The following is a 10,831-nucleotide window of genomic DNA, read 5'->3' as shown; positions in this document are numbered from 1 at the left end:
TTTCAACATGCTTGTTCATTCAAGTTGTTTGTTGGTTTGTCTTTCATGTCGTTTGCTGGTTTGTCATTCATCAAAACCTACGAATACAAACTTCGCATACAAGCAACATGATTTACATAGGACTATGAAATCAGCAGGGATGTAAAGGCCTTCAACCTTTACTAACACGTCCTCTACTTGTCCATAAGCCTGTTTTCTTGAATTGTCTGCCATCTCTAATGAGACTTTAGTGGCTTGCACCCCAAAGATTCCCAGTTTCTCTATTACAGAGAGGGGCATGAGGTTTATTCCTGAAGCAAGGTCAAACAGAGCCTTAAAGATCATGGTGCCTATGGTACAAGGTATTAAGAACTTTCCAGGATCCTGTTTCTTCTGAGGCAATGTCAGTTGATCCAGATCACTTAGTTCATTGGTGAACAAGGGAGGTTCATCTTCCCAAGTTTCAATGCCAAATAATTTGGCATTCAGCTTCATGATTGCACCAAGAAACTTGGCAGCTTGCTCTTCAGTAACATCCTCATTCTCTTCAGAAGAGGAATACTCATCAAAGCTCATGAATGGCATAAGGAGATTCAATGGAATCTCTATGGTCTCTAGATGAATCTCAGATTCCTTTGGTTCCTCAAAAGGAAGCTCCTTATTGATCACTGGACGTCCCAGGAGGTCTTCCTCCTTGGGATTCACGTCCTCTCCTTCCTTCACAGGTTCGGCCATGGTGATTAATTCAATGGCCTTGCACTCTCCTTTTGGATTTTCTTCTGTATTGCTTGGGAGAGTACTAGGAGGGATTTCAGTGACCCTTTTACTCAGCTGGCCCACTTGTGCTTCCAAATTTCTAATGGAAGACCTTGTTTCATTCATGAAACTTACAGTGGCCTTGGACAGATCAGAGACTAAGTTTGCTAAAGTAGAGGTATTTTGTTCAGAATTCTCTGTCTGTTGCTGAGTGGATGATGGGCAAGGTTTATTATTGTTAAACCTGTTTCTTCCACCATTATTAAAGCCTTGTTGAGGCTTTTGATCCTTCCATGAGAAATTTGGATGATTTCTCCATGATGGGTTATAGGTGTTTCCATAAGGTTCACCCATATAATTTACCTCTGCTATTGCAGTGTTTTCAGGATCATAAGCTTCTTCTTCAGAAGATGCCTCTTGAGTACTGTTGGATGCAGCTTGCATTCCATTCAGACTCTGAGAAATCATATTGACTTGCTGAGTCAATATTTTGTTCTGAGCCAATATGGCATTCAGAGTATCAATTTCAAGAACTCCCTTCTTCATAGGCGTCCCATTATTCACAGGATTCCTCTCAGAAGTGTACATGAACTGGTTATTAGCAACCATGTCAATGAGTTCTTGAGCTTCTGCAGGTATTTTCTTTAGGTGAATGGATCCACCTGCAGAAGTATCCAATGACATCTTTGATAGCTCAGTTAAACCATCATAGAATATATCCACGATGGTCCATTCTGAAAGCATGTCAGAAGGACACTTTTTGGTCAGCTGCTTGTATCTTTCCCAAGCTTCATTGAGGGATTCACCTTCTTTCTGTCTGAAGGTTTGAACATCCACTCTAAGCTTGCTCAGCTTTTGAGGAGGAAAGAACTTGGCTAAGAAAGCCGTGACCAGCTTGTCCCAAGAGTTCAGGCTATCTCTGGGTTGAGAATCCAACCACACTCTAGCTCTGTCTCTTACAGCAAAAGGGAAAAGCATGAGCCTGTAGACTTCAGGATCTACTCCATTAGTCTTAACAGTATCACATATCTGCAAGAATTCAGATAAGAACTGAAAAGGATCTTCAGATGGAAGTCCATGAAACTTGCAGTTCTGCTGCATCAGAGAAACTAGCTGAGGTTTGAGCTCAAAGTTGTTTGCTCCAATGGCAAGAATGGAGATGCTTCTTCCATGTAAATTGGAATTAGGTGCAGTAAAGTCACCAAGCATCCTCCTTGCATTATTATTATTTTCGGCTGCCATCTCCTCTTCCTGTTCGAAAATTTCTGAAAGGTTATCTCTGGATTGTTGTAATTTAGCTTCTCTTAGTTTCCTCTTCAGAGTCCTTTCAGGTTTTGGATCTGCTTCAACAAGAATATTCTTGTCCTTGCTCCTGCTCATATGACAAAGAAGAGGGCACAGAAATAATAATAATAATAATAATAATAGGGATCCTTTATACCACAGTATAGAGGTCCCTGTGTGAGTGGAAGAAAGGAAGGGGACAAAGAATGTAATGTAAGGAAAGAAACACAAGGGTGAGGAGAGCAGAGAAGTGAGATGAGAAGATGTTAGTAGATGAATAAATAAATAGAATAAGATGAGAGAGGGAGAATTTTGAAAATAATTTTTGAAAAAGAGTTAGTGATTTTCGAAAATAGTTTTTGAAAAAGGTTAGTAGTTTTTTTGAAAATTAAAATAAAAAATTAAAATAATTAGTTAATTAAAAAGAATTTTTGAAAAAGAGGGAAGATATTTTCGAAAATTAGAGAGAGAGAGAGTTAGTTAGGTAGTTTTGAAAAAGATAAGAAACAAACAAAAAGTTAGTTAGTTAGTTGAAACAAATTTGAAAATCAATTTTGAAAAGATAAGAAGATAAGAAGTTAGAAAAGATATTTTAAAATCAAATTTTTTAAAAAGATATGATTTTGAAAAAGATAAGATAAGAAGATATTTTTGAAAAGATATGATTGAAATTAGTTTTGAAAAAGATTTGATTTTTAAAATCACAATTAATGACTTGATTCACAAGAAATCACAAGATATGATTCTAGAACTTAAAGTTTAAATCTTTCTTAACAAGCAAGTAACAAACTTGAAATTTTTGAATCAAAACATTAATTGATGATGTTATTTTCGAAGATTAGGAGATGAAGATAAGAAAAAGATTTTTTTTTTTGAAAAATATTTTTAAAATTTTCGAAAATAACTAAGAAAAATGAAAAAGATTTGATTTTTGAAAAAGATTTTGAAAAAGATAAGATTTTTAAATTGAAAATTTGATTTGACTCATAAAAACCACTAGATTTTAAAAATTTTTGAAAAAGTCAAATCTAATTTTCGAAATTTTAATAGAGAAAAAGGGGAAGATATTTTTTTGATTTTTTTTTGAATTTTTTATGATGAGAGAGAAAAACAACAAAAATGATGCAATGCATGAAAATTTTGGATTAAAACGATGAATGCATGCAAGAATGGTATGAATGTCAAGATGAACACCAAGAACACTTTGAATGTCAAGATGAACATCAAGAACTTATTTTTGAAAAATTTTATATGCAAAGAAAACATGCAAGACACCAAACTTAGAAATCTTTCATGTTTAGACTCTATGGATGCAAAAATGCACATGAAAAACGAGAAAAGATGCAAAACAAGAAAACATCAAGATCAAACAAGAAGACTTACCAAGAACAACTTGAAGATCATGAAGAACACTATGAATGCATGAATTTTCGAAAAATGCAAGATTAATATGTAATTGACACCAAACTTATAACATGACACATGACTCAAACAAGAAACACAAAATATTTCTTTATTTTTATGATTTTATGATTTTTTTGTATTTTCTTTTAATTTTTTTTTTCGAAAATCATTTTGAACAAGAAAAATAAGGATTCCAAAATTTTTAATATGAATTCCAGGAATCTTATGCTCTTTAGTCTAAAGCTCCAATCAAAGGGTCAGGCATGGCTTAATAGCCAGCCAAGCTTTAGTAAAAATATGAGTGTAATTCATTCAATTTTAAGCCAAAACCTCTGTCCAAAAGAATTTAGACATAGTTTTATAGCCAGCATGCTTCAACATGCTTCATGAAACTCTAGAATTCATTCTTAAAAATTCTGAAGAAAAATATATTTTTGAAAACATTTTTATTTAAAATTTTTTTTCGAAAACAAAGGAGAAATTTTTGAAAGATTTTTGAAAAATTTTTGAAAACTTTTTGAAAAGAAAACGAAAAGAAAGTTACCCAATCTGAGCAACAGGATGAACCGTCAGTTGTCCAAACTCGAACAATGCCCGAAAACGGCGCCAAAAACTTGGTGCACGAAATTGTGATCTCTGGTAATGGCTCCAAAAACTTGGTGCTCTAATCTCAATTCATAATTTGTCACAACTTCGATACAACTAACCAGCAAGTGCACTGGGTCGTCCAAGTAATAAACCTTACGTGAGTAAGGGTCGATCCCACGGAGATTGTTGGTATGAAGCAAGCTATGGTCACCTTGTAAATCTCAGTCAGGCGGATAATAATTGATTATGGAGTTTTCGAAAATAATACTAATTAAACAGAAAATAAGGATAGAAACACTTATGTAATTTATTGGTGAGAATTTCAGATAAGCGTGCAGAGATGCTTTCGTTCCTCTGAATCTCTGCTTTCCCGCTGCCTTCACCCAATCAGTCTTACTCCTTTCCATGGCTGGCTTTATGCAAGGGCATCACCGTTGTCAATGGTTACATCCCCTCCTCTTGTGAAAATGGTCCAAATGCTCTGTCACAGCACGGCTAATCATCTGAGGTTCCCGATCATGCTGGAATAGGATTCACCCTCCTTTTGCGTCTGTCACTACGCCTAGCAATCGCGAGTTTGAAGCTCGTCACAGTCATTCGATCCCAGAATCCTACTCAGAATATCACAGACAAGGTTTAGACTTTCTGGATTCTCATGAATGCCGCCATCAATCTAGCTTACACCACAAAGATTCTGATTAAGAGATCCAAGAGATAATCATTCAATCGAAGGTAGAACGGAAGTGGTTGTCAGGCACGCGTCATGGGGAATGATGATGATTGTCACGTTCATCACATTCAGGTTGAAGTGCGAATGAATATCTTAGAAGCGGAATAAGTTGAATTGAATAGAAAAACAGTAGTACTTTGCATTAATGTTTGAGGAACAGCAGAGCTCCACACCTTAATCTATGGAGTGTAGAAACTCTACCGTTGAAAATACATAAGTGAAAGGTTCAGGCATGGCCGAGAGGCCAGCCACCTAAACGTGATCAATAGATCAAAATATAATCCAAAGATGATCAAAAGATATCTAATACAACAGTAAAAAGTCCTATTTATAATAAACTAGCTACTAGGGTTTACAGAAGTAAGTAATTAATGCATAAATCCACTTCTGGGGCCCACTTGGTGTGTGCTTGGGCTGAGCTTGAAGTCTACACGTGGAGAGGTCATTCTTGGAGTTGAACGCCAGCTTTTGTGCCAATTTGGGCGTTGAACTCCACTTTGCAACTTGTTTCTGGCGCTGGACGCCAGAATTGGGCAGAGAGCTGGCGTTGAACGCCTGTTTGCGTCCTCTAAACTTGGGCAAAGTATGGACTATTATATATTTCTGGAAAGCCCTGGATGTCTACTTTCCAACTCAATTTAAAGCGCACCATTTCGAGTTCTGTAGCTCCAGAAAATCCATTTTGAGTGCAGGGAGGTCAGAATCCAACAACATCAGCAGTCCTTCTTCAACCTCTGAATCTGATTTTTGCTCAGGTCCCTCAATTTCAGCCAGAAAATACCTGAAATCACAGAAAAACACACAAACTCATAGTAAAGTCCAGAAATGTGAATTTAACATAAAAACTAATGAAAACATCCCTAAAAGTAACTAGATTCTACTAAAAACATACTAAAAACAATGCCAAAAAGCGTATAAATTATCCGCTCATCACAACACCAAACTTAAATTGTTGCTTGTCCCCAAGCAACTGAAAATCAAATAGGATAAAAAGAAGAGAATATACTATAAATTCCAAACTATCAATGAAACATAGCTTCAATCAGATGAGCGGGACTTGTAGATTTTTGCCTCTTGAATAGTTTTGGCATCTCACTTTATCCATTGAAGTTTAGAATGATTGGCATCTATAGGAACTCAGAGTTCAGATAGTGTTATTGATTCTCCTAGTTCAGTATGATGATTCTTGAACACAGCTATTTTATGAGTCTTGGTCGTGGCCCTAAGCACTTTGTTTTCCAGTATTACCACCGGATACATAAATGCCACAGACACATAACTGGGTGAACCTTTTCAGATTGTGACTCAGCTTTGCTAAAGTCCCCAATTAGAGGTGTCCAGGGTTCTTAAGCACACTCTTTTTTTGCTTTGGACCTTTACTTTAACCGCTCAATCTCAAGTTTTCACTTGACACCTTCACGCCACAAGCACATGGTTAGGGACAGTTTGGTTTAGCCGCTTAGGCCATGATTTTATTCCTTTAGGCCCTCCTATCCACTGATGCTCAAAGCCTTGGGATCCTTTTTATTTACCCTTGCCTTTTGGTTTTAAGGGTTATTGGCTTTTTGCTCTTGCCTCTTGGTTTTAAGAGCTTTTGGCTTTTTCTGCTTGCTTTTTCTTTTTCTTTCTATTTTTTTTTGCTTTTTTTTTTCTGCAAGCTTTGTTCTTTGCTGCTTTTTCTTGCTTCAAGAATCATTTTTATGATTTTTCAGATTATCAAATAACATGTCTCCTTGTCATCATTCTTTCAAGAGCCAACATATTTAACATTCTTAAACAACAACTTCAAAAGACATATGCACTGTTCAAGCATTCATTCAGAAAACAAGAAGTATTGTCACCACATCAATATAATTAAACTAAGTTCAAGGATAAATTCAAAACTCATGTACTTCTTGTTCTTTTTGAATTAAAACATTTTTCATTTAAGAGAGGTGATGGATTCATAGGACATTCATAACTTTAAGACAAAGTTACTAAATACTAATGATCATGTAATGAAGACACAAACATAGATAAGCACTTAACATAGAAAACAAAAAACAGAGAAAGTAAGAACAAGGAATGAGTCCACCTTAGTGATGGTGGCGTTTCCTTCTTGAGGAACCAATGATGTCCTTGAGCTCTTCTATGTCTCTTCCTTGTCTTTGTTGCTCCTCCCTCATTGCTTTTTGATCTTCTCTTATTTCATGAAGGATGATGGAGTGCTCTTGATGTTCCACCCTTAGTTGTTCCATGTTGGAACTTAATTCTCCTAGGGAGGTGTTGATTTGCTCCCAATAGTTTTGTGGAGGAAAATGCATTTGAGGCATCTCCGGGATCTCTTGATGATGAGCTTCATGCGCCTCTTGAGCTCCATGAATGGGCTCTCTTGCTTGCTCCATCCTTTTCTTAGTGATGGGCTTCTCTTTCTCAATGTGAATGTCTCCTTCTATGAAAGCTCCAGATGAGTAACATAGATGGCAAATAAGATGAGGAAAAGCTAGCCTTGCCCCAGGGGAGGGCTTTTCGGCTATTTTCGCCATTAACGCCTTCATGAGCCATCATTGCCCATATTAGTTGCCACGTTAACTATGTTAACGTGGAAGAGAATTTGAACTCCAACGTTAGTGGTAAAAGTAAGTGCCACTAACGTTCCAAAGTGGCAGCTGGCCACGTTAAGAGTCACGTTAACTCAGTTAACGTGAACTCTAACGTGGATGAGGAAGATAATGCCAACGTTAGTGACACTCACCTTTGTCACTAACGTTGGACTAAGCTCATATTTGCCACGTTAAGAGTCACGTTAACCTAGTTAACGTGGACTCTAACGTGGAGGGAGCAAGGAATCACCAACGTTAGTGACACTCACCTTTGTCACTAACGTTGGATTAAGCCACTATGAGCCACGTTAGTTGCCACATTAATTACATTAACGTGGAAGCTAACGTGGAAAAGAGGAATGATGAGCCAACGTTAGTGACACTCACCTTTGTCACTAACGTTGGAGATGGCTATCAATACCACGTTAGAAGTCACGTTAACCTAGTTAACGTGAACTCTAACGTGGGAAGAAGGGGCGTTTTGAAGCGTTAGTGACAAAGGTAAGTGTCACTAACGCTCTCGAAGATTTGGCAAGCCTACGTTAAAGGCCATGTTAACTATGCTAACGTGAACTCTAATGTAGGGAGAAAGGGGTACTCTCAACATTATTGGAAAAGGTAAACCCCAGTAACGTTTGTGAAGGGCCAAGAAGCAACGTTAGTGGTCACGTTAGTGCCACTAACGTTGAAGTTAATGTGGACCATTTTTGGGTTAGGAACGTTATTGAAAAAGGTGATTGTCACTAATGTTCTCGACCCCACAGTTTCACTTAACGTTAACACCACTAATGCCCCAAGCTAAAGTCCATACCTACTGCACACTTTCTCTGCAAGTAAAGCTGAGCCCACTGAAGAAGATAACTGCTTCAACTCAAGATCTAAAGGCTCATATCCAAGACTTGAAGAAGCAACTAGAAGATCAGAAGAATAGTATAAATAGGGAGAACTTTGAACTAGAAGAGAGCTTTTGGCATTATTAGAATTACTCTCTGTATTTTTTACTTTCTCTGCAACTTCTAGTTTAACTTTTCAGAATGCATTCTCCATCTTTGTTTTCCATTCCCAGAGCTATGAACAACTAAACCCCTTTCATTGGGTTAGGGAGCTCTGTTGTAATTTGATGGATCAATAATAATTTTCATTATTCTTCTTCTTTCTTTTCTCTTGATTTTACTAGAAAGCTTTCAATCTTCATCCAATTGGGTAGTTATCTTGGAAAAGAAGCTATTCATACTTGGATCTCTTCGGAACCTTGGAAGAGGAATGAAGAGATCATGCTAGAAATGCTTTCTCATGTTGGACCAAATTGGGGTTTGGATGGATATAGTGACATATAATCCTACCAACACTTTGATTTGGAAATACATGTGGTATAATCAGTGACCATACCTCATCTCTTCTCATGAGCAATTGGACCAAAGAATTGGCTACTGATCAAGATTTGAGAGATTGAATTACCAAGGAATTGGAATTCAATCACTTATGATTGCTAAGGAGATCAATGAATGCATTGATTGAGGAAGAGATGAACATGAACTTGATCTGGAGGATGCAACATCTCCTAGGCCCAATGAACTCCCCATTTCTGATCTTACCCATTCTCTTTAATTTCTGCCAATTACTTTTATGATCATCTTCCCCATTCCCATTTAAGATTCTGCAATTTATTTTCCGTCATCTATTTTCAGCTCTTTATTTCTAGCATTTACATTTTCTGCTATTTACTTTCCCGCCATTTGATTTTCTGCAACTCTCAAACCAAATTCTGCTTAGGTCAACTAGAACATTCCTCCAATTAAAGTTGCTTGACCAATCAATCCCTGTGGGATTCAACCTCACTCCATTGAGTTTTTACTTGACGACAATTCGGTATACTTGCCGAGGGAGATTTGTTAAGAGATAAGTTTCCGTGCATCAAGTTTATGGCGCCGTTGCCGGGGATTGATTTTGTATCAACAATGATTAAATTGGTGGATAACTAGATTGAGCATTTTCCTTTTGTTTGATTTAGTTTCATCTAAGTAATTTACTTTCAGTTTTAGTTATTTCCTTTCCTTTACCTTTCACCCATTAGTGGTGTTACCTGCATTTTGTTTTAATATTTGGTTCACTGACCCACTAATTGTTTGATATATTGCATCACTCACACTAACAGCATTTCTGCAGAAAATATTGTCTGCATCTATCTTTCTTGCTTGTGCCTTATTGGGTGTATGACAGGTAGAAGAAGCAGGGCTTCAACTTCCTTTGATTCTGAACCTGAGAGGACCTTCCTTAGATTAAGGAGGGAAGTAAGAGGGAAGAAAATAGTTGGTGCTGAGGAAGAGGAGGAGTACTTTGAACCAGACATGGATGAGAATATGGAGAACCATCATGAAGAAGAGGCTCACAACCATGGCAGAGAAGGTCCAGCGCATCAGGCTGGACAAGAGATAAGAGTTCTGGGTTCTTACATCAACCCAAATCCAGGAAATTGTGGAAGTAGCATCCAAAGGCCAACCATACATGCCAACAACTTTAAACTAAAGCCATAGCTCATCACCCTTGTTCAGAACAATTGTTCATTCGGAGGAAGTGTCCAAGAAGACCCCAATCAACATCTAACCACCTTCCTGAGGATATACGATACTGTAAAGTCTAATGGTGTTCACCCTAACACCTACAGACTACTTCTGTTTCCCTTCTCACTCAAGGACAAAGCATCTAAATGGCTGGAATCCTCTCCAAAGGAGAGTTTAGCAACCTGGGAAGACGTCGTGAAAAAATTCTTGGCAAGATTCTATCCTCCTCAACGAATCAACAGGTTGAGAGCTGAGGTACAAACCTTCAGGCAGCAAGATGGTGAGACTCTATATGAAGCATGGGAGAGGTTTAAGGACCTGACAAGAAGATGCCCGCCAGATATGTTCAATGAATGGGTGCAGTTGTACATTTTCTATGAAGGCCTTTCGTATGAATCAAAGAAGGCAGTAGACCACTCATCCGGGGAATCTCTGAACAAGAAGAAGACTATTAAAGAAGCCATAGATGTCATTGAGACTGTAGCAGAGAATGACTACTTCTATACTTCTGAAAGAGGCAACACTAGAGGAGTGATGGAGCTGAACAATATGGATGCACTGCTAGCTCAAAACAAGCTTATTACCAAGCAGTTGGCTGACCTTACCAAAAAGATGGAGAGGAATCAAGTGGCAGCAATTACCACCTCAGCATCAGCTCAAGAAGGAGTGAATGAAGAAGCAGAGGGTGATCAGAAACAAGCCAACTACATTGGAAATTCACCTAGGCAGCACCATGACCCATACTCCAAAACATATAATCCTGGTTGGAGGAACCACCTAAACTTTGGGTGGGGAAACTAACAGGATCAAGGTCAAGATAAGAGATGCCACAACCCCAACAACAATGCAGCTCACCAACACTCCACACAGAGGTCATATCAACACCCACCTATTAACACCTCTCAACATCCATACCAAAGTCAAAATGGCCATTCTCATCCTTCCAA

At 37.9% G+C, this 10,831-nt stretch overlaps 1 non-coding gene across 1 annotated transcript; it reads right to left on the bottom strand.

Moving 5' to 3' along the window:
- Positions 1–10,124: 10,124 nt before the first annotated feature.
- On the bottom strand, positions 10,125–10,231 carry LOC112738725 (small nucleolar RNA R71). The gene has a single exon (XR_003169668.1). It is a non-coding gene; the product is annotated as a small nucleolar RNA R71 (small nucleolar RNA).
- Between the last annotated feature and the right edge of the window lie 600 nt (positions 10,232–10,831).

This window comes from Arachis hypogaea, chromosome 13 (assembly GCF_003086295.3).
Source record: "Arachis hypogaea cultivar Tifrunner chromosome 13, arahy.Tifrunner.gnm2.J5K5, whole genome shotgun sequence".
In the NCBI taxonomy this organism is placed as follows: domain Eukaryota; kingdom Viridiplantae; phylum Streptophyta; class Magnoliopsida; order Fabales; family Fabaceae; genus Arachis; species Arachis hypogaea.
Note: the sequence above shows the minus strand (reverse complement) of the source record. Positions and strands in the feature narration are given on the sequence as shown.